A 25,835-nucleotide genomic window follows, 5' to 3' on the forward strand; every position below is an offset into this window, starting at 1 on the left:
CAGAAAATCAGATGCAAATTTCTCTGTGCAGCATGTGCTGCAGGAGCTCTTGAAGGCTGCCCCAAAGAGCCAGTACCTGAACCAGAGCTCACATTGTGTTTAAACAACACTGCTCAGCTTGGATGATAGTTCTAACTCCTGATGCGAAATAATCTAGAAACTGAGAAGCAACTGAAAAATAATTGAGGAACTGTCTAACTCTTAGGTAGGAAACATTTTTCCCATCACAGAGTTATGTTTGCTGTATGCCCATAGGATAGTGTTCCTTTTTTATTGCATGCTGACCCTGACTTCCATGTTGCACATCAGCTCAGTTCTTCCTCCAGTGAGAGAAAGTCCTAGAAATGGAATCTGCTCAAGTCATTTATTCTCCTCCCAGCAACTCTCTAAGCTTCAAGGTTTTTCCCACTGCCTTGTTAAAATGGGATGGGTTACAACATCCAGAAATAGTCCTCTTCAGTGAAAAGTTCAGTTCTTACCAAATTTCTGATCCTCATCTAGCTGTCACTTCTGGACTGACTAAATAGACAACCAATTTTAAAGAAATGGATCAACAAGCAAAACTTAATGTATACCTTGCTAATACATCTCCATCTACAACTATTTTTGTTTCAAGTGTCTTTTTATTTAAATATCACAAGGCAATGAATCATCAAATGTCTAATATGAACTGCTTTCAAAGACATGGAAAAATATAATTTCAATAACAGTTCGGAACAACATAGTTATTCATGTTTTAGTAAATAATATAGAATTTTAAAATATTTTCATCAATCTATTTTGCCATAAAAATTTTTCATTAATTGTGTTACTTCCAGTTAATTTAGTGTGCTCTTAAGCCATCAATTAATAGACAAAATCCAAATTAACATAACAAAAAGATAACTGGTACAATTATTCTTAATGTTTTTATCAGTTAGGATAGTTTTCATCATTTGGTTATCACAAGTAGATATGCAACTTTAAAGGGAAAAAAAAAAAAAAAGACATACAGAAAGTAGGAGAAAGGCACAAAGATAATGCCCCAGAAAATTCTTCCTACTCTGAGTGAAAAAATATTTCCATCATGGATCACAATGTACAGGAGTAAGGCCTGGAAGATGGAAGAAGAGATGCTTCACACCCTCAAGAATTTGCTGTGCAATTTCTGGCACAAGTCCTAGTCCAAATGAAAAAATAAATAAATAAATAAAAGTCAACGGGGTCAAGAGCACCCTTCTTATCTCTTTGTCTAGCAGAAACATCTGAGTCTTTCTTGGCACTTTAGTGCATTTCTGTAACACAGAAGAAGTTCAGCAGAAATGTGGCCCTTCTGTAGCCACCCATTTGGTAGCTCATATGGATTGCCAATCACTTTTAATTGGATTCATGAGTAAAGATTTTAATAACATGCCAACTATAACACCATAAAAATAACTGAGCATGATTCAGGAGTAGCTTTCTTTTAAAAGAAAAAAAAATGAAGCAAAGTGTAATTGCTTCTATATAGGCTTGTTGCTCCCTGTATACACATAAACACACACCTGTATACATATATATAAAACATTTATACAAAAGTATGTATGCATATGGGTTTTTAATGATATTTATTCAATTTACAAGCTTTTTTTTTTTTAGTTGGATTTTTTAAAGATTTTTATATTTGATTTCATGCTACATTTTCTCTTGTCAGTGATTCATTCTGGCATGTTTCCTCATGATAACAATTCCGATAACAGTAATAGCAATTCCCTTGAGAAAAAGAAATTAATTTTGGAAATTTGAAGTAACAAGAAAATGGAAAATGGGAAAAGGAGCAAAAATGTTCCTGGACCACAAATTTAATATTTTTATTAATGTTGTGGGAATAACTAATATATTTAGTTGGATGAAGGTCGCTTCAGATTAACCTCAAAGTGAAATAAAGCCCCTTGCCCTCATGACTTGTTGCCATTTGGAGGAAAGAAATTAAGTTTTTTGCCTCGGTTTACCTGGATATGGGATCAGAGAAAAAAAAAATGAAAATTCAACTTCAGTGTCAAAATATACTGCCCCAAAGAGAAAACAAAACCCTAACAGTCAGTCATGGAGAAATGCCTTTGTCTTACAGTTTTGGTAGGTGTCATGCCTCTCAGGGCCCTTCATCTTGCTTTACATAAAGCATCTCTTGAGTTGCACTAAATCCATGGGCAGGAGGCAATTCATTTGCAATCTGTTCCCCAGATCAGATAGTGGGATCATTGCAAAGCATCTGTTTAGTCTCTTCTCCTTAGCTTTGTACTGCGTAGTCACTTCAGACACAGAATCAGAGAGTTCCCCTGACAGATAAGTAAGATGGGCATATTCTCTGAAAAGCATTGGACAATGCTTATTTTCATTAATGCTTCCACTGTGGAAGGCACATTGATTTACACTCACTGGGATCTTATTAGAAGAATTGCATGTAGATAAAGTTTAATATTTTTTATCAGCTGAAAAGCATTTTATTTATTTTGACTGGTTATACTGCTAGTTAAACACCTCTTGTGTAACCCCCAAGGAGCCACAACCTTTCTCACATGACTACCATATACTCCAAACTGACTGATACACTCTCTGCAAGAGACCAATGTCTAGGCGTGTTTAATGCAAACATCCACAATTGATTGTATTTTGTGCTATGACAGCGACAGGGTCTGTGCTAGCATGAGGCTGTAATCCCGTAACACTCATGGTCTAGAACAGGCTAAGAGAGTGGCAGTGGTATGGTTCTTTCTGTCCCACTAACTGCTCAACCTGGTCTCAGGGAACATGTTGCTGTTAAGGTGGACAGCTGCACTGGTGGATGTGTGTCACCACAGGCTTTCCCACAAGACAACAGAAATGATTGTAAGCACATCAATTCTAGACAAAGCCTCTGTAAATTGGCTAGTTCCACCAGAACTCTTGAAAAATGATGTCAAGGCCACTACATTTCCTTGCATTTCCTTCACTGTGAACAAGTGTCTCCTTCAGCTCACCTTTGATGCAGAAGATTCAGGAAAAGGGTTGTTTGTTTTTTTGTTTTGATTTTTTTTGTTTGTTTGTTGTTTTTTGTTTTTTTCAATATATTGCATTATCACTGGTCTTGCCAACAAGATATCAATAGTCTGAAGACTGCAACTGAACCTATAGAGTTACAAAGAGGTATTACTAATGCACCTCTCTCTGTGGCATCAAAGCCTTCGTCCTTATTTACTAAATCACTTAAGTCATTACAGCTGAGTCAGAATATTTACTATACTGTAAAAACGGAAAAGTATTCAACTTTTGGGAATTTCTATTTTCCACTGCTCAAAATATGGGAACCTGTTGGGCTTTTCAAAGCTGCATAGAAATTTCAGACTTTCTATTCTACTTAGCAGTATTCCGACAGCTGAAAGTGGGAAGAAATAAAGTTTATCCACTATTTAAATATTTTAATAAATAATAACCATCTCTACTGCTGCTTGAACAAATATTTCTCAGAGCCAGCTTTCAAAAGCAAAAGAAATCAGACTCAGACACCTGGCTGATTAAAAATTATGTCTATGTAAATCTGCAATAATTTAAAAATATAAAGCAACGGCTATATCAAAAAAATATTGAAAAAGATAACTATTAAATTGTATTATGCCAGCAGGCAATTGTATTATGCCAGCAGGCAACTCTGTCAATATCCAGATTTTACCTTTTCCAGGTAAGAGTGCAAATAGCAAAGAGTGCAAGAGTCCGTCCATAGCTAGTCACCTGTGTCTTCTGGTGGTATGGTTCTATGATCTTAGTGTACTGTCATTAATAAATGAAAAGTAATTGAGAACTGTAAAAAGCACATAAAAATGCTTTGTCTAAAATGTATACCTTTGAGAAATACTTGGTCATAGCTGATATCAAACCACAACGATCATTACAAAACAAACTCAGGGAGCACAACTCTTTCACAAGGAAAATTAGCCTTAACTTTTGTCACAGACACAGAGGTCAGCAATTTCCAATTTTGGTGGGCAGGGGAACAGTGCTACTGCTCATAATTACCAGCAGTCCTCTGCAGCAGCCACACTTAGCTGACCAGCTCATTAACTGTACTTCTCAGTGTGATTCCTTGGGTCATAAAACAGTGTCCAAAAGCACTACTAAAGCCAATGAAGCATCCTCATATGCCATTTAGTTCCAGTGGTTGCCTGGTTCCTCTGACACCTCCAAGCTTGGTTGGAGAACATCCCAAGACCTGCAGCCATTATACAAAGCCGTACCACCTGTGAAACTTCATATGGATAAGGGCTGTCGACTAAGGCTGAGATTATCAAAGCCAAAAAATTCTCATTCTCCTGAAGCACTTAGGAAATACAAACAGAAGGTTCAAACCCTCTGCAATCAGAAGTAAGAGAATCCAGACAATGCATGTCACAGTCAATCACTCTAACTATAGGAGACAATCCCTCTAACTAGAAATCTGGTCTCGGTTTAGTATTGAATACAGAGAAATTAAATCCATCACAAGGACAAAAGAAACCATTCCACCTGGGCAATAACATCAGTAGGTCAGTAATACATCCACCTGCTGTTAGAATTAGGTTATGAATAGTAAGGTGAAAATACAGAACATCAAAGGTGGCAGAAGTCAGAAGAAAAGTTCTCAGATGTGTATGTTATTTAATATGGTGTGCAGAAAACTGCACCTCTTTTAACTTTTTATGGAGTTGTAAAGTTTTCTGCAACTCTCATTTTGTTTAGTTTTCTGAATTTTCATTTATCTATAGTGTTGATTAAATAGGAGCTCTGTTACTAAACATTACGCTAAGCTAGCAGTTTCTTGGCTCTATCAAAGTAAATGATCAGTGACAATAAGACACGATTGTGGAAAAGTTTTCAAAGGAAGACAAACCCTATCTTGTAGAATTAAATGCAGTCAGAGGCAGTTAGAATTCTGCTCTGTTTATTCTGATCTTTCACATAATTTACCTTTGTTAAAAAAGTTTTTTGTTTTTTTTTTTTTTTCCAAAAATACTGCATTTTTCTCTGTGGTCATGTTATTCTTAATGTTGCTCTTTTTCATTTATGAATTATCCATGGTCTAATTTTTCTTTCCTTTTAAATTTAAAATATTTCATAGACTCATTGCTTGTGTGCAGCACCACAAATATATTAACAGATTAATCACAGAACATGACTGCAAGAATCTGAATCAGCTTCGATACAAAAATAGTTAATGAAGTCCATGATGACTGCAGAAAACCTATGGATTTCTGTTGGAAATGTGAACAGGCACTGGAACAGTGTATATGAATTGGATTCCAGATACCATGCAAGATGTAAAGCAGACCCTTAAACATCATCTCCTGATATCTGGAAATGGAATTCTGCATTTCATCTGCGTTTACACTCTGTCTGGCCAGATCGTCCTTGTTAGTCTGGTTTCAGAAAAAGCATGACCTGTGAATTCCTGCAACTCTGTGTGTCTGTAATGCTTGAACTTGGTGATCAGTTTTAAGCAGATGAGATCTCAAAGGTTATAATGGTTTTTAAGTTTCATGAAAAACCAAGCCCTCTAGAGGAAACTCTACCTTAAGATTAGGTTGACTCTTTATCAGAGTCCAGATGACCCCCACAGCGGAGAGGCATTTTAAATGCCCAGTCATTGCAAAGTCTCAGACAATTCACTGTTTTAACCAATAAAGGATCAAAGCAGGAAACACAAATGCCTAGGAAACCAGGTTTCATCAGTTCTGCTCCTCACAAAGCTGCTTGTTTGCAGCTCACAATTCCACAGCTCCAGGCATGTGGGGCAGCTCCAATAGCCTTGCCTGCAGAAACCCGTGGATGATAACTGATCTAAATCTAAATCACATGCTGGCTTAACCTGAAGCTTCAAAGGCTTCAGACCCTTTTATAGAACAAGGTTAAAAGAGAGGAATATGCAATATAAATCATAGAGAGCACCTAAAACTAAATTTAATAATAATAATTTAAATTACTTTGTGTCAGGCATGCATTTTTAAAAGAATCTCCCAAGTTTTCCCCATTTTACATGCTTTGGTTCATGTTACAGAACTGTTCTGGAGCACAGAAAGTGGGTTCTCTTAGGATAAAACTAAGCAGGAAAACAAATTCAGGAGCATACAAAATGTACTCTGGTTGTGAAATGAAGGGCAGACCACAGAATGTAGTCTTAGTTTATCTAAACTGTATCTTTATGATGGGTTTTTTACTGCCAGTGTCCGTCTTCCTCTGAGCCAGAGGGTCAGCCATACCACCAAAGGCATTTTCTGTCCCTCAGCATTATCTCTTTCAAGCAGGACACGTCTCTGAGCTCAGAGACCTTCTCTCTGTTTCAAAGCCCTTTGAACCTGGATAAATGAATATGATTCTAACCATTTTTGGTTAAAATGCAGCAGTGAGTGAGAAACATGAGTGAGAAACAACTACTACAAACAAATATGCAGGGACACTAAATGTTTACCAAAATAATTCAGGACTCTTCCACATAAATTCGGAGTTCAAAAAGTTGTTACCAGTTGCACTAGAACTTAGAGGCTGGCCCTGAGAAAGACAAAGTTCAGAGGTAGTTTCCCAGTAAGATGCCTCATGCTGGGTTTATTTGGTCTTTTGCAGAAAAAGTGAGATGTCTTATCCCATTCAAATGTAATTATTATAGCTGATCTCAAGTAACATAATGGCATACTTACACATGCAAACGTATGAAGTATAAGCTTAATATTCTTGAAATTGTCCTTTACCTTCACATTTTAGTCCCATATATGAAACAGTAGTGATCTGTTTCTTAGTTGGCTTCAAATCACTAGCATGCTTTTCATTTATAAAATACATTTTACAGCCTAATTGGGAGCAGTTTAATTCTCAGATTCTCAGCTCCTTACTATACCAATTGACTGTAACGATTCAGAAAGAGGCTCTTTTGGAGCCTTTAAAATATGTCATGTAAATTGGCATTCAGGGACTTTTAAAAAATGGTTTATATTATATTTAACTAGAATATTACTCACATGATAAGAGTCCCATGCTTATTATGACATAATGGACTGGAGCCACTGAGAAGTGGTCATAGCTTATGGCCTCAAGGCCAATGAACCTTTTACCCTGGGAAATGGTCCATGGCCTAGTGTATAATCCCTAAATCATGTCACCAGAAGAACTTAAAGATCTGAGATCCACATTATATGTTCAGTCACCTAATTCTGACGCCTACACAGTTATCATGATGTTCATGATGTCCCACCTAATCCTGTTAAAATTATTATACTTATTCGTCATTTCTCTCTGAAGACAACTGAGCAAACAGACTTCTATATAGAATATATGTTCACAGGTCCATTCTACAAGCTGCCTGTTAAAGCTATTTTGAACATTAGATCTAAATAAAATTAGTCCAGAAATATTGGAGCTTTTTCTACAAATGTAATTACTACACATTTTCAGTGGAGGCTTTTCAGTAATATAGCATGTGTTATAAACAGAAGAAAATAAGAATATCTTTTTAGACTATTTCTAAAGCATTTCCTTCATTGTCCCTGCATTTAGTGAACTTTACCTCTCACTCCTCCAATTCTCCACACCCACCATCTGTGTTACCTAATTAGATCTTTAATTCTGTGGAGCAGAAACTTTTAAGACACATTCATGGTGCCAGATCTCCATAGAGGCTTCCAGCAGAAACTGTAATATAAATCATGAAAAACAAAACCAGAACATTTTGCTTGGAAATGCTCTTGTCATTGCTAGTGCTATAAACAAAGGAATTTTTTATCTAACACATCAAAAATATCCACCTTGAATACCTGTCAGAAACACATATAGGGTGACCTTACATATTTTCAGCAGCAAGAATTTCAGCCCAGTCCTCCCTCCTCCACCAGCTGTTGATAGCAATTCAATCACCTGCTAATTTCTCTGAGAGCAGGCCTAGATCCTGTATTTCTTTTATAGACAAAATGTTAAGATTGCAATATGCTGGATATGATTATTACAGTCACATAAGTGATCCCTAGTTTTCTAGGAAGGAAAAATTGCCTGACAGAATTTTTCTATCATTTATGATATCATTTTATCTTATATCAGCTTTTAAGCTGTTTAAATACATATATATATATAAAGATAATTAAAAAAAAAAATCAAAGAAACATTACCTTAGTAGGTTCATAGTTCAAATATGCAAGCATATAAATCAGCTTAGATTCCCTTCCTGTTTCAGCTGCAGGTAAAATATGTTTCCATACTCTGAGACACTCCACTGTGCAGTCATTTTTTAAAGAAAACAAAAATGTGAAAGTGTATGGAGAAAGGAGTATAGAGAAGCCAAGGTACTTCATGAACCATTCTGTGCTGGACTTTCTATCCTGTCAGGTTCTCTTTATGGCAGGTCAAGGACACAGCTGAACCTAAAACACCTGATATATTCTCAGATTTTATTTTCATGCTGAACTTTCTGATTCTGCTGTCCTCCACCCCAGGATAAGAAAGGAGTCAAGCAGGTGATGTGACATCTACTTTGTGTTAGTGTAAGCGCTCTAAGAGACAGCATCAGTGCAGCAAGAACAGTCATTCTGCTTTGAGATGGTAACCAGTCACTCAAGACATGTGAGGCTCTGGCAACGTCCCTCATAATCATCTACTGCACCCCAGTAACCTTCCATTACATGCAGTCACACGCAAAGATGAGATTTACATGCTCGTGTGGGTTGCATTATGTTAGAGATGTAGCAGCTTGTGTTTACTTGCTCTTCTTACAGAAGACACCATACTAAACTTACTGTCTCATGTTGTTACATTAAAGACTTGAACCAGAAAGTTAATACAAATCACACCCTGGTCTCCTGCAGTGGTGACTGGCGGAGTTTGCAAAACATATGCAGACTGATGCAATAACAAACTGATGAGTGGTATCAAAGAAGCACAATCTGATTTCTGTAAGCAAAGCATTTTCAGAAAGCCCAAAGGGACTGCCATGAACAGGAAAGGAAACATTTGTGAAATAAACACTGTTTAATCCACCCTTTCAGAATAAATGGCCTTGAAATGAGAGCAGCTTATTTTACAACAGAAAGAGCAGAAATCAGTGTTTCTATGTAGATAAAATGCTAAAAGGAATTTCTTAGTTCATGAAAGGTAGCTTTTTCTCATGAGTTTGTGAGTATCTTCTGTATGGACAATTTCCTTAAAGCATATGATATTGATCTGCAGTATACTTTGCAAATGTCAATATATACCTAACCTCCTTTCTGCCTACAGTACATGAGGAAGTAAAATGAAAATGAGTCTGGGCTTAATGACATGTAACCATCTTGGATGAATAATGTATATATGGTCAATCCCCAATACTCAGGAGACCATCTTCCGAACTTTAATGTTTGAGATAAGCAACTATATGTTTTAGATTTATCACTTGAGTCCTAATGCACTTGCCAAAGCTCATTAATATTTAAGCATCTAAAAACATACTATCAGCAGAAAAACAGGCAGATTTACAGTTAGGGAGGTTCTCTTTAGTTAGCCTTGACACATACGTATTCTGGAGAGTTCAGGAAAACTACTAGTCTTTTCATCTAATTCTATGGTAAAGTGGATGTTTAACTTCTCTCTTTGGAGCAGAAGCTGGCTGAAGTCAGCTGTGATGCAGTCCAGGGTCCTCTGTAATCTTCCCACTAAAGTGTGGTATATGCATGTAAGAATTGTCTTAGAAAACACATGAAGGTGAGTCCACGTGAAGTCGGGAGACCTCAAAACATAGCAAAAGGGGGTAATCTAAATCAAGCAATAAGTAGATGTAAGGCTGTGACCAAACATCTGTTATCAAATAAGCAAGGATTTGTCCACAGCATTTGTCTCCAGGTTGCCTGGAAGGCATTGATTTAGCTTTTCTTATAAGACACTGCCACCATTGGCGAAAATGTTGAAATTCCAAACCTATTTTACATTTGTCTGTAAAATAAAATTGTTGGTAGAGATGGATTGTTGGCTCTTCAGCTCCATTGCAATACTCTCCAAAGACAGTAGAGAGACTGTCTGATTTCATATTTATAATATGAGTTGAAACAGCTATGAGGTATTTCTTCAGATTTGAACTGTATGGTAGAACAATATGCTCCTCTATGCCACAAAGTGCAAAAAATATTTCCTTAAGTAGTGAGTATAATAAATAATATACTTTTCTGATAGCAGACTGTTCAGCTCATTAGAAGCTAAGTGTAAAGAAATACAGAGCAAGAGCAAATAATTGTGATCATCTTTGGCTGCTGGCTCTAGCAAATCAACATCTTGGAAAGTTTATAGATGGATTCTTTTATCATGACCTCAGCAAAAAAAATGAGTTAAACACTAAAAGATAGCAAACTCGCTTGCCCTGCTGTTTTCCCAATGGCATTCTGAAGGGACCTGCAAGAAACAAACCTCGGTGCAGATGTTGCTGTTTAATTGCAACAAGAACACAGCTCCAGGCAACTGGCTAATCCCCTTTGAAATTTCTCAGAAATCATTAAGGTGTATGCTAATCTAAATAACATTTGTAAAACTGTACAGTAGGCAAATGCTACCCAAACAATATTAATGCATATATACATAGTATATAAAAACAAAATAGCTTTATGGACATCAGTGGACTATTACTGTATAAAATCTGGTCTGTTGTGGCATATTAATCCAGTTAGGAACCACTTGTGAATCATAGTTCACCACAGAAAATGAAACTCTATTTGAAGAAGGCCTGTCAGTGCTTGGTGCTACCTTAGGTGCAAATTATACAGAAAAGTAAGAATTGGCTCAGGAAGCTGATCAGATTTCATACATAAAAATTTCATCTAATCAATGCCTTGAATCTGTATTCATCATTTAGGGAAAAAAAAAAAAAAAAAAAAAAAAATGACTACTAAGGGATAAACTACACCTCTATGTGACCAAGTTGATTTAGTTAAAAGAGGAAAAACAGCAAATCACAATGACAAAGATGAAAGATTCTTCAGTTTGCATGAGGCTTTTTTTTTCCACAAGAAAAAAGTAAGATATTTGTTTTACATTTTAGAAAAAGGTCAACTTATGTAAAATATTGCAAAGATAGGGTATATTAACTAAACTGTATATTACAAAGTAGTGATATTAGGCTATTCGCATTCACTAAGATTCTAGGGCATTTGCCAATTTATAACAGGGATCTCTGTCATTTACCTTTTTAAGAAAAAAATCTTTTTCTTATATACCCTTTAATTTATTTTCAAGCCATTCTTTTTAAAAATCATCTACTTTAAAAACACTCCAAGATCTTTGGTTTTCTAAGATTTAACAAGAATATCTTCTCTAGTAAACACATGAACTTAAATACTAAGTATTTCCTAATAAAGTTATTTCGAAATAATTTAGCATTATATGGGTATTTAAATAAAATTTGTTGGGGGAACTGCTTAATCATGTATGTTTAACTCACAGTACATCTTCTGGGAAGAAATTAATATCCACAGCAAGACAGATGAGGCAACAATTTATTTTATATCCATTCATGCTTAAATACTTTTAAAGAATCATCCTGAGACCAGAATCTTTACTTGTAGAAAAGAGGAATGTCTGGACTCATTTGGAAGAAAATTTCTGATGGAACTTAAGAAGTAGTTTATAAAATAAGTTGAATCAAGAATGGCTGAAAGTCTATATAAATATTTCTCTACAAAAGTGTAAAACATACAGATAGTAATAAAATTAAAGAATCAGAGAAAATTGAACTTGCAGGGGAACATGAGAGATTGTCCATTAAACTATTCTGCCCAACATCATGCAGCCACTGCAAATTATTCCAATGCAACAGTCCATAGAAGAAGAAGAAGAAGGAGGAGGAGGAGGAGGAGGAGGAGGAAAAGAAAAAGAAAAATAAAAAGAAAAAGAAAAAGAAAAAGAAAAAAAAAAGAAAAAAAAAGAAAAAAAAAAGAAAATGGAAAAGAAAAAGAAAATGAAAAAAAAAATAAAAAGAAAAGGAAGAAGAAAAAGGAAAATGGAAAAGAAATATCTGCTAGGTCAATTCAAATTCCCTTTTTAGCAATCTAAAACCATTATTTGTTGTCCACATAGACATAAATAACAATAAATTTCTTTCAACTTTACAGATACTTTTTATGTGCTGGGAGACTTTTACTACATCTTGACTTGGTCTTTTCTAAACTGTACAAACCTAAAGCCTTTAATCTTTCCTCTTGGATTTAAGACTGTTTCAAGACTTAAATCCTTCCTACGGTTTCCCTTTTTCAGCAAGGTCATATCTATTCCGAAGGGCAGTAGCCAAAACTGGATTTGCTAGCACAGAGTACAACAGAAAGATTATTTTATGCATTTATTTTTCAAGGCTTCTGTTTATGTTACAATTTTGCTGCTTTAAAAACAGCATGGTGTTTCCAACTCAGAATCAGAGTAACTCACTGAAACTTTCAGATCCTTTACTGAAAAGGTGTTACTTAAACAGTCTGTTTTCATCATGAATTACAGATTCATATTCAGCAGATGACATATTCATAATTGCAAGACTACCTACCATCACTGAATCAATGAAAATTGAGATCATCTCATATTATAAGCCTCCTGGATTGACCAATGGAAAGAAAAATATGTTCCTTTCTCTGAACTCTTTTTCCTAACATTGTTGCTTCTGTTATGCTCTCAGTATTAAGCTCAACCTGTCCATTTTGTTTCTAAAACTAGAAAATAACAGTGCAAGAGATAGGCAGGCAAAATTACACTATGGCATCAAGAAGCAGCCATCTTCTGCCTGTCAGGATCTTAAAAGCATCGATAAATGGCAATAAATTTTTAATCAATGAAATTATTAGGTGTTGGGCTTTTCAAATCTTTTCAACAGAATATGATTTTTTTTTCTGTCAAATGCTTGCTTAGACTACATACTTTTATATAGCATGCCAAGCAGTACAATTAAATTTGAGTTTAACATTCTTCATATTTAATAAATTCCCACTTGAAATACTGTACCTTAAATAGGTTTTAGTAACTAAGTGAAATTTCAGATCTTTTAAGTCTTTCACTTCCAAGCCTTTATAACCTGTTCCGGTTATCTTGATTAAATAAATTTCACTTACTTCGTATTCTTGTAGCCTTAATTTCTGTGTCTCTAAATTATGCAGGTAGGGTCTTCCGGTGCTGAATTTTGGAAAAATATTTTTAATTTAATAAACCACACAGTGTGGTTTTGTGTATAATTTCTACTGCAAGATCTCCACAGAGTTGTAGGAAAAAATATATATATATTATTGATATAGCCATTACTTATTGCTCTCACTCTATTTTTTTTTATTCCATTTGTTATTAATAACAAAACATTGTTAAACATTGTAATTTTTGCTTATTTTCCATGTAGAATACGTGCCCATATACTACAACTCTTATGTGGATAACAATAGAACTTATACCCCTAAATCAGCTTTAAGTCAAATATTTCTAGTGTTTAGAAATTTTGGAAGTGAAATTGATCCTTCCCACTACAAAACACACCCTTTACTCCATGTAAATCTCACTAGCTTGGAAGATAATAACTGTTTTAATTGCTCAGCACCTGGTAGAGGGAAAGAAAGGAACAATCCATGTTTATTGATGACTAAAGAAAGAGGAGTTTTAAAGAAAGTTAGCTTTTCACTCATGCTTACTGTTATTTTTAGACTTGCAAGGATAAAAAACTCTTTTCACACAGTCCAGATCTCAGTACTATGGTTAAACAAGCACAGTTATACAAGCAAGGAACTTTTAAATAAGTTAGCTGTATTCCTAACTTGTGAAGTCTCCTGGGTGTTCTTTTTCAAGTCTCAGGAACATAATGGATGTGCTAATGATGCTCTCATGTAGCTTGGCTCTATTTCCCTTTATTAAAGTTATATCATCCAATTGAGGCTCAGTTCATGCTAAATCCCAAAACCCAAGCTCTACAATCAGTTAAAAAATACATTCAAAATGAATGGGATCCAAATTACATAGTTTCTCAAAGCCAATATGTATGTAAAATGAACTCTCTCATTGCTGCAGGGATAAGTCGAACTTAAAATGACATTATAAAGAAAATGTGTTTTTGTCCTATATGGATCAACTATTTTGTGAAATGTTCCTTCTGTTTTGAAGAGTGAAGAAAAACTGCTGTTTCTGTGCAAAACATAAGTGATTTCACCTAGGACAGTGTAAGATGGGGCCAATGAAGAAAAGACTGTGTGAACCTTCAAGGCACCATTTAAGTAGCTCCCAGCCCACAAAAGAGCAAACTGCAAAGGAAGGACCTGAAATGAGGCACAATGATTTGAGATTTAATCCTATTCAAGTTCAAATCAATGGAAAAAATGCCTTAAATTTCCTATTTGATTTCCTACTAGAAGCTGTTTATGCTCTCTGTGTCTTATGAAACCCTCCTTTGTATGTATGTTGGCTGGCAACCAGGCTTTCATTTTGGTGACCCTCCGTCTGGAGAACGTTCTTGCTTGAGATCCAGATCATCTCTGCCTCATTTTAATCAGAACCAGAGGTCCTTCTTTTTTCTTGTGCGTGTTTCAAGTAGTTACCATTGACTTATAGCTAGGACTTTCTGGTCTTCCATATCTTACAATAAGAGATGTAGTGTCTACATAAATTTTGCAGGGCTTTGGGGTAAATTTAGCAAAGAAAAGATTTAACCTGGAAACAGGTATGTATGTGTGTAACATTACTGGGGGAAAATAAGCTCAACTGGGAAAAAAAAAAAAAAATAGAAAAAAAAAAAGAGAGAGAGAGAGAGAGATTCAATGGAAAAAAAGAAAACTACAGAAATCTACAAAACAGTTCGAGAAACATCAGCACATGAGGAAATTAGACATGTAATGAAATAAGGCAAGAGAAAATAATTTCAGCCAGCACTATGTAGAGGTTTCTTGTTATCTATACATTCACTCTATGTTCCTCTCCTTCCCTCTTTCTGATTCTGATCAATAATTTTCATACTTAAATGGTTGCTTACTAGAAAAACACCAGAAAATTACAGGAAGGTGATGTCAAGATAGAATCACTTCACATAAGAAAACAAAGTTGAAATATTAATTTAGTATGATTAAGGAAGAACAAGGAAAAGAAAAGAAAAAAAAAAAAAAAAAGCAATTGGATTATCTAAGCATATATTATTAACATTAAAAAATGGTTGTCTTTGAGGAGAATAATTTATTCAGTAAAGTATAAGAATAAATAGAAATCAGGATGGAGGAAAACTGGAGGCAAAACTTTGGACAAGAAGCAGCCCAAAGGTGTGAAACAGCCTCCTGAATGCAATAGTAGCATCCTGTCCCCTAAATCTCCAAATTTGTCCTGGACAAAGCAGTTGAAATGAAAAGAACAACCTTGCAGTATCAGGGAAACAGTAACTATCAGAAGAGGGCTAAGATGTCAATGTCCCAGGACAGGAAGGCTAGGAAAGCTATATTCAAGGTACCAGATAAAGGCATGCATGGAAGAGAAGAGCTGGGTTCAGAAAGTAGATTCTAACATCTTCTCAACATAATGCTCTACAACTGAAACACTGAAGCATCCATTACTAGACCAAAGACTATGGGTAGACTACCCCTTCCATTCTGAGCCATGCACAATTTTTTAATTGGCCCAGACAGAAATTTAAGTTACTATCGACCTTTCTTTCACACTAATCCCCTTCAGTTAAGATTTTGAAAGTGTATTAATACATTTATCAGTCTAGTTAAGCAGTACCCTGCAGCTAACAGTTTCAGCAATATAATTTCATTTGTTTAACTTACTGCTAAATTAGACTGGGCAAAAGGGTAAAAAAAATAAATAAATAAAAAATAAAAATTAAAAAAATTATTTATTTGTATTTTTATCAGGTCCTTATTGAAAGTTTTACATTAAGCCCTTATAGTTATGACTAATGGGCTTCCAAATGACTTCCAATGTTAGCTTGAAGCCAAGTGTCCCTTCTAAACAGTATATATATTATTTTAGAAATCACTAACAGTGAATTGACTATTCAAATAACAATCCACTACTCAGTATGAAATAATAATAACAAAAACAATGTTAGCTAAAATTCTTCACAACAGCTCAGCTCCAATATTGACTACATAACAAGTCAGTACACATCAGTCACATCCTGACTGGTAAGTCAAAATAAATAATGAAATTGTTTTCACATTAGCTTTCATAGCTAGTTGCCCTCTGTTGAAAATAAAATAAATCTTTGATCATCAGATCATAACTGGTACGGTAGTCCAGAGCAGAACAATTAAGTTATGGCACTTCAAGCAAATTTAATCTAAGTTGCATGAAGTATGAAAGTGATTTAGACATAGCTACCTCATTCATCTGTTTGTATCTCCACATGCTCACAAGTTGATGGAGGAGCTATGTGCACCATACTCTCTGGTTTAATTTTTTCTCCAAATGGCTTCAATGGTGAATGTGCCAGTCGTTAAGAGCAATTTGAAAATTTCTTCCACTTCAATCTACTTTATTCCATTCTATTTCCATTCTACGTGATTTTCATGAATGGTCTTACTACACAGATCAGGTTAATCAAAGACTACTACATTAATGGTTAGATCAAGCGGTATTACTGGTAGGTATTTTTGTCTTTTTTTAAGTGGTTCTAACTGATAAGTGACAAGGGTATTGAAATATTTTTTATATTTTATTGCTATGATTTTTATCCAACTCTGTTGTCTTTTCAAGTGTCATTGGCTATTAATAATGGTCTCAACACAGAAAACTGTAAAGAACAGCTAGTGATTCACTTTAACACATTTTCTTTTACTTTACCGAGGAGAGATGTAATCATCCACATCATTGTATTTATATCACCTCTAAATCTGTTATTTATGCAATATTTTTATGCTAGGGAATTTTCATTGGGATTTCATCTATTTTAAAAGAGGTAAAAGCTGAATTAATTCATAGATCTGGCTTTAGTTCAGTAGTAAAAGAAGCCAAAAGAGTCCAGTTTCAGAGTACTCATCCAACTCATTGGAGAAAGTGACTGAAGGGGGAAAGAAAAAAGTCTAACTCTCTCTGACATTTGATGCAATTTCATTTTTGAGTATTTGAAGCAAAAGCCAGACTGCACTGATACACATTTTTATACTGTATAAATATAATTATTCTGCAGTAAAATTCTGTGGAGAATAATTTGGCTTGTTCATAAATATGACACCATATTTTAAAGCCACATTTAACTCTCTCACACGAATCTACACAACACTAGGTGCTTTCACCAACAGTAAAATGGAAATATTTACATTTTAGATAACGTACATCCTCCATGATGGATGAAGAGCAGTTTTAAACTAGGCAGTAAATTCAAACAATAATACCCTTTTTTATTTTAATCCTTTAATATATTCATGGTAGGGACTGGTGTCCCAGAGCTTTCTGACAAATAATTGAAAGAAATTGGTATAAGGAAATACAATAACAAGAGTTTTATTTTATTACTTCATGCAATAAATGGGTTTGTAAGGAGCTGATTCATTGACCCAGTACAACAGGCAGCCTCACAAGTAAACTTTTGCTTCATTCCCTTAATTTTTCATTTTAGCAATTAGTAATCTTATTATTATGACTATAACCTATAACTGTCCTAAGAACAATGAAGGTCTCTAGAAGGAATTAAAATATTCAATAACTGTAGTGCCTCTACTGAAGGAAGAGAGAGAGAGACAGAGAGAAATAATAAAATTCTGGGGAAAGGGAAAATAGAGTGAAATGTAACTCTAAAACTGTGCTTGATAAGAAAGAAAAAAATGTTCTACATGGCCAGCTAACAAACAGCGGAAAAGGTAAGAGTTAATAGGGCTTGGGACACATTTACAACTAATTAAAGGAAAAACAATAAGGAACTGTACTGAAAGTAAAAATAAATAAATAAGTAAATGGGAGGAGATTACAAAAGGGCATTCTTGAGCTGGTTATTTAATATTTGCAGTAATTGTTCTTGCACAAAAATACAAAAGAGCTACTTAAACTCATGATTAAGATTCAGTGCAAACAGGGCAGGACTGCAAAATTATATAAAATATATAGTGTTGAGAAATGGAGAAAAGAAAAGATACAGTGTTGAGAAATCCAACAAAATTTAGTGAATAATGAGAACCATTTCTGTTATGAAATAAGATTTCATTGTCTGAGAACAACACAGTAAAGGAAGACCCACTGGATCCACTCAGTATCCAGTCTCAGGATAACTGTTTCCATGCAAAAAAAGTTCATTACGAAAATTAAGGGTTTTGGTATACCAAAAAACAAACAAGCAAACAAACAAACAAACAGTCTAGCTTGTTTAGTCAAAGCTAAAATGGCTGCACCTCGAGTACTGTGTTCAGTTTTGGGTCCCTCGCTACAAGAAGGACATGGAGGTGCTTGAGCGAGTCCAGAGAAGGGCTACGAAGCTGGTGAAGGGTGTGGAGAACAAGTCTTATGAGGAGTGGCTGAGGGAGCTGGGACTGTTTAGCCTGGAGAAGAGGAGGCTCAGGGGTGACCTTATTGCACTCTACAGGTACCTGAAGGGAGGCTGTAGCGAGGTGGGGGTTGGTCTATTCTCCCACGTGCCTGGTGACAGGACAAGGGGAAATGGGCTGAAGTTGTGCCAGGGGAGGTTTAGGTTGGATATTAGGCAGAACTCCTTTACGGAACGGGTTGTTAGTCACTGGAATAGGCTGCCCAGGGAAGTGGTTGAGTCACCATCCCTGGAGGTCTTTAAAAGACGTTTAGATGTAGAGCTTAGGGATATGGTTTAGTGGAGGACTCGTTAGCGTTAGGTCAGAGGTTGGACTCGATGATATTGGAGGTCTCTTCCAAACTAGACTATTCTGTGATTCTGTGAAGGCTGAGAGAGATACAGTACACACCAGAAGACAAGGGTAGGAGGGAGGATTCTAAATACAAGAGGACAGAACATTTGTTAAAGACAATTTTCTCCAGGGGAATGTAGATAAAAGTACTTAAAATAAAGACTTAATAGCCTCTTGCCATCAAAATAATTATTTTTGTTGTTGTTGTTCAGAGAAATAAGAACAAGTGAAAAATAGTAATAATTCTGTTACATTCAACCCTAAAACTTAAGTCTAAATTACAGCTTTTCAGTATCTGTCCTGATAGTTGCTTACTTTTTTTCTAGGAAAGATGATTGTTAGTATATTGATTTCTATAATCCTATTACAGTTCCTAGGCTGAGATTTCTTTTCACTTAACTTTAATCACCTGTAGCATAAACTTTTACTTCTCAGCTAGTTCTCTAATTTCATTTTCAATGGAGAGAAATAGCAAGTTCTAGAGAAAGATTTACCTGATCGGTTTGAGTATTTGTGTGAGAGGATTGCCCCCTCAAAAATGTTATTCCTCTCTCTTGTCTGCAAAGAGTCTGGGCAAGTACTTCAGATGTTGTCTAGGGCACAGAAGGGATACTGCACAGAGTTGGCCCTGCAGAAATCTAAGGACTGAAATGGAAAGACTGTCATTCTATCTGTACATCTATCTCACCATTCTCAGGTTACCACACCAAAATTCAGGAAAGCTAAACAGAGCTGATCACTATAAGTGAAAAAGTCTCCCTTTTACAGAGTCTATTTTTCTCTTGTAAGTGTATCTGCTTTTACTGCTGGAAAACAGTACATATTATTGTCATTTTACTCATTAAGATAATACTGAACTTGAAAGTGCCATGCATCACTTCTTTGTCAGGGCATAAAAGAAAGCTGTGAACAAGTGACTCGAGGCTGGTTTGCACAAATCTAACAAAAAGGGCTTTCTTTCCAGTCATAATATCTGTTACTAAAGCTATGACTATATCACAACATTTATAGCAAGCTTTATCACTAACTCTAAGGAGGCTTGAAGCCAAACCTTTCCATACAAGAAACTGTTCAATTGATCTAATTTAATATTAGAATTCAGAATAAACACAGCATAATATGTTAGAAATGCAAGGCATGACATTGTTGGGAAGTAGCACTTGTTCACTACTTAAGTGAGAAAAATACTATTTTAAATGTACACAGTCTTTTCAGCTTGATAGTTCTTATTTCTTGGGATGGTTCTAGGGGCTAGAATCCCCATATGGAAAATTCATTTGACCCTAAAGATTTTCCTAGGAAACGTGATCTCCCAAGTGTATGCATGAAGATTCCAAAAGCACATTTGCAAATGTTAGCCTGAAAAAGTCAAAGTAAAAGAAATTAAAGCAATGTGGTTAAAACTTCCTCTTCGACTTGTTTGAGACAACCTCAGTAGACTGCAAAAGATTCCACAGGCAGTGTTAAAGCAATCAGGGTTAAAGCAAACCCAGAAACTATTCAGTTTGACAATATTTCCTAACCAACTTAATGGTTTTGTGTCTAGTGGATATTGGCTTTTGACACGCAGACAGAGCGCTCGACTTTGCTGAGCCAGTTTGTCATCCTTCTGTATCGTGCTGGCGAGCTTCAGTTGGCACTACACACTTCAGCACTGCCAAGTCTGACTTCTCTGGTGGCAGCAATGGATTTAAGGATAATAAGCTCAAAAAGCCTGGAAAGAAGACTACTGACCAGGATGCGTGATAGAACTGCTTAAAAAGACAGATGCATGCTTTCCCCAAGATCCCGTTAAGTCAATTTGCTAAAATAAAGGGTTACCATGCTTCCTCAGGAACAACTTGGGAGTATTTTAGCACATCTACATGCTTTTGGGGGAAGTAATTATCACTTACTGTATCTTTGTACTGTGATAGAGAGCTTTGATCTGATCAATGACCCTTGGTACTGCTGCAATATAAACGCTAAAGAGTCGTGACATTCTATGCATTTTACATATGACGTATCAGTCAATGTAAAAGAAGTGTGTTTCAAGTTCAAAATCTGCCTATGGGACACCCTTTTGAATCTCTCCATAAAAGTCTGCAAGCACACAGACTCCAACATGCCTTGTAAGTAAACAAAGGGCTTTCTTAGGTACTTTTCAAATTGTGAGTTAATTTGAAGCTTATTTCAAGAGAGCTACAGCTGAGAAAGGAAATACAGAAACAGGTAAAGAGTGGTGATAGAAGAGAGAACCTACAGTGGAATTTGAAGGACCTTCTTCCTTCCTTCAGCTTCTGGGAAGCAGTTGTGTTTAGAACTAAGCACATGCAAACTGTGATGACTTTGCAGAGATGCAAAGCTCCCAAAAAGGCAAGATTGGAGGTACAAATCCATCAGAAGGAAAAAAAATAAAATAAAAAAATAAAAAAATAAATCTGCATATCCTCTCCTGTTTCAAATTAGAATTTCTGAGGTTATTTTACATCTTCATTAGTGCGTACGCACGCATACATGCAATGTTTCAACCATTTTCTAACTTGACCTGTCAATGACTTGTGTGACAGTGATACGAGGGATCATTCCAGAAGTACAGCGTGTGACATGGTTAGGAACTTCATGTTCTTTTTATTTTCCTATTCCAAAGCAGATAATGCAGGGGACTATTTTTAATCGGTGTGTTATGTCTTAGGTTTTGCTAATTGCAAAATATTTTGAGCATGAAACAGAAAGGTACTGAGAGATCTGTGATATTTCTCAGTGTAGTCTCCACAGGGGATTTTCTTGGATGATTTTCTTGGATTAAACATTTTAAATTTTATCTAGCACGTCCTTAACGTTTTCTGTGTTTCTTAAGGACTTCCCTACATGTCATAGCCTAATCGGATCAGTAGGTAAGCCCAGTAACTCCTACCTGTTACTGTTCATTCTGGCATGCTTGAGGTTATATTGCACAGATTTGGTAAATTCAATTTATTTGGGAACCCTTAGTGTTGCAACCTAAGTGCACACCATCTCAGAAGCACTGGACATACTGTACTCGTGCTGCCTGAGCATGAACACTAAATTGAACATGTCACTGAAGCGTCAGATTTACTACACATCTGCAGGCCACCTGTGCAGTGCATGTACAATAAGCTTTAAAGAAAAAAAACATAACACTTATTTTTTAGCTCTTTAACCCATTATTGTGATACTGTTATCCAAAGATTCTTGCTTTGCAAGCATTGTTTTCAACAGTCTGGGAGGAAGAAGACAGGGAAGTTTGGGGTGCTGTATTCCTCCTCAGATGGAGTCTTTGTTTTCACAAAAAGCTCACAATGAAGTTACAGAGCGAGATAACCAGAAGGCTTACAAGATTTTGAAGACAAGTCCCTAAGCACAGGTACCTTGGACTGCAGTTGCAAAGAGCAGCTGATCCCTAGAACCCAGCAAGTTCCAAATAGGAGTGTGGTGCCAGGTGTTACTCCTCTAGTCGTGCCTGACCTCTGCCCGCAGCTAACCCAGCTGTAAACACACTCACTCACCTTAACATACCACCTCAGATACCTGCTAATGTCCTTTCCTCCCAATTACAGCACCTATCAGCTCTATCCCTATTTCTTTTTGCCACCACATGACAGCTACACGATATCTCTGATGCACTGCTCTTTGGGGAGATGGTGCTGGCCATCAGCTGGAGGCTAAAATAAATGCCATCCCTACACTGGCACATAATAGATACATACTTACTGACACCTAAGCATAACAGACCTAAACAGCACTTTGAAATCTTCCCACTAAAGGGAACTGCAAATTAATGCCCTAAATTTAGAAAATATTTTTATTGTTGTCCTGTGTTTCTGAAAAATCATTCCACTTACTTAGATTTCACACTAAAACTCACTTCTTGAAATTCTTCTTGACTGAGTATCTTTCTTCTTTTTGTTCTCTATTAAGCATGATGTAATTTTGTCCCATGCATATTTTAAGCAAAAATAATACTCATTCATTGTTGTTTTTCTAAGTAAAATTTCACCTTATGTATTGATTAATTGCTTTCATTTGAGGAAGCCAATCCTTTTAGAAGAGAGCACATACTTATTGCCAACAAGTGGTTCAGGAGGTCATTAACAGATGTGCAGGTGTAAGCCATACAATGGCTGAAATCACATTTTTAAAGGGCAACGTGAAGTGATTTTTATTAGACTTTCTGAGGCTCACACAGTTTTTAAAAGTTCAAGTTCAAGGGACTGAGGAAGTGGTCTAGTCATATTTTTGGGAAGATTACAAAAACAACTGTGACTAAATTCCCAGAAGCTGTAAGATGTGAAAAGCTCAAGAAGACAATATCTTGTGAGCTCACAGTAACTGTTTATTTATTTGAAAGTCAAACCACTGCTGCATCAAAAAACAAATACTGTACTTTTTTTTTTTTTTATGATTAAGAGAATGACAACTGGAAATAGAAAATGGGATGAAATGCATTACTTCCCAAGGGGTTTCTATGGTGCAGTGAGAAAAATATTCCAAGTGTGGTCAATAATCCTAGTTCCTGTGAAGACTGCAATATAACTTCTCAGCCTACATCCACACTGTCCTTGTGCCAGTAGCTGCCAGGAGGGACCTAAAAAGCAGGATTCCCAAAACCCTGCTCCCAAGTTCTCATTTGTCTGGTTCAATCTGCCTTCGGGGTGCCTGTTTTCCCTTCCTGAAGACACACTGACATCAGGTGCGTAGTGCTGTCAGACATCACCACAAAGCCACACAAGAAAACAGCCGCACAAGACGTGGAAAGCCAGAGCCCATCCAGACTGCAAGCAATCCAGCCTGTGAGAAGCACAGCTAGGCTGGAGGCTATACCCCTAAGTGAACCGGCTGGCTTGCTAAGAGCTACCCCAGCAGATAAGCAGCAGGGATAGGCTGCAGATCAGTTTTTCATAAGCCTTGTCCTCAGCCGTAAATACACTATCAAAAGACACTACAGACTTAACCTTACCCTTTACACACATCTTTTTAAAATGTTATCTCCAGTCAAAGAACATGTGGACATAATTTGCAAATTTTTTTAGAACTAGGAAACCCTGAGAGGCTTATGGCGTAGGTGGTATTTTTTTTCCAGAAATTACTATAACTTATTTCAGGCATATCCTGAGACATAATAGTGATCAGGTTAAAATAAAATTGGTTTAGCTCCAAGAGACAAAGATGTATTTTTGGTATGAAAAGTGCAAGGTATCTTGACAATGCCATTGAAAATAAGAAAAAGAAGTCAAGCCCTGAAGTCTCTGCTCAAACAAAATTAGTGTTATGGTACGGTTTATATACTGACTTTTTCTCAGTTTACTTGAACATGATATATTTGAGTGGATTTTAAAGTTAATTACATTTTCTAGTTTTGATTTTAACTAATTCCACATGGCCCATAAATGATCATTTGGGAACTTCTGAAATGACACATTAGGGCAGCATAAGGAAAATTAGAATTCAACGCAACTTCTTCAAAAGCATTTCAATGAAAATAAAAGAGAGCTGAGACTGGTCATTTGCCCATCACTGGCACATGAATGGAATTGAGTGAAAAAGGATTTTTTTACAGTTGTTTTGTGCCAAGAACTGGAGGAAGGCAAGGCTGCTTCTCCCTCCTCTTCCTTTCCTTTGCTCTGTGTGCATCACTGGCACAGAGCAGACAGCTATAAAGCTGGCTGAGAGACTACTGAGATTTTCAAATCCTTCAATAAATGAGAGTTACTAGAATCTTTAAGAAAAACAAACAATTTGATTTTGTTTGATTTGACATGATTGTAAGTTCCCAGCAATACAACAGTGACTACCTACCTCACTCTGTTTTCAAAAGGTATATATGGAAAGGTCAAATTTACCCAGAAATCAGATAACTGAATAAATTTTGTAAATTACATGGAGAGGATAACACACATTAATGAAGAGAATAATTCCATTAACTGCTCATCTACAGTAGTCATTGCTTTCACATCAGTGAATGTTTTACACATTCAGAGCATTGTCAGTACTGATACCTGAAGTACAAGGGTATATTTTCATTTCAAAAATTACTAGATCATTAAATCTATTTCTACTCACTGATCAAGCTTTGTTTTAATGGTGCATACCTCTTCAGTATAATGTCCTTGGCTTAACATATGTACTGTATTTTAACTTGTCTAGCTCTCTTTATGTTCAGGTGTCAATAAGAAAAGGGAAAAATATTTTAGTCTATTAATTTGGGTAAGTTTTAGCTGCCTTACGCTTTTTGGTAATCTTTGTAGTGCAAAACAAATGTAACAAATACTGTTTTTCTCGGCTGCTTATTTGTAATATTTTTTACCTTTATGCTGTTATCTTTTGTTTATTTTCATATTTCTAATTTTTTAACTATTTTTGTCATCTTGATACCATTATGTTCATTTGGATCCATCCCAATTATGGAAATAGCATGTTTCTTGAGAAGTGACATGGCATTTCTTGTATATAGGCAAACAAGGGGTTGTTGGGCTGGTTTGTTTTGTTAAAACAGTTGTAGTGAGATACTCCTAATGTCTGCTATAACTTAGTTAAAAAAAAAAAAAAATGTGAAAGAGAAGATTTTTGTTTCTTATCAGGAACAATGAGCATACGGAGAGGTACTATTTACATTACCTTGAATCCTGAGCTGAAATGGAAACTATAAATTAGAACACATAAAAAATGTGACCCGATAGCTGCTATAAAGCTCAAAAATCTTCCCAGACCACATTTCTAAAACAATTGTGAAGTTTGTAACAGCTATGACATTTGCATAGAAAATAAGAACTTCCCCTGGGTTGGAACCAGGATCAAAAAATCATTATATACCATCAGTTTAACAATTTGAACCATTTTGCTAAGTAAATTGATGACTGTCACCCCTCCTGTGAAGAAAGTCTATGAAACGGCAGTTCTTTGCTCTCTAGTAATTCCGTGTTGAGCCTCACATTCGTTATGTGGGAGTCACCTAGCTGGAACGACAGGCAAAAGGAAAATTCTCTTTCTAAGGCCAACATTGCCCCCTTCTGCTATAAACCGGTCAAGACACGCAACTTTCCGATTTCCAAGTTT

Source organism: Oxyura jamaicensis, chromosome 2 (assembly GCF_011077185.1).
Source record: "Oxyura jamaicensis isolate SHBP4307 breed ruddy duck chromosome 2, BPBGC_Ojam_1.0, whole genome shotgun sequence".
NCBI lineage: Eukaryota > Metazoa > Chordata > Aves > Anseriformes > Anatidae > Oxyura > Oxyura jamaicensis.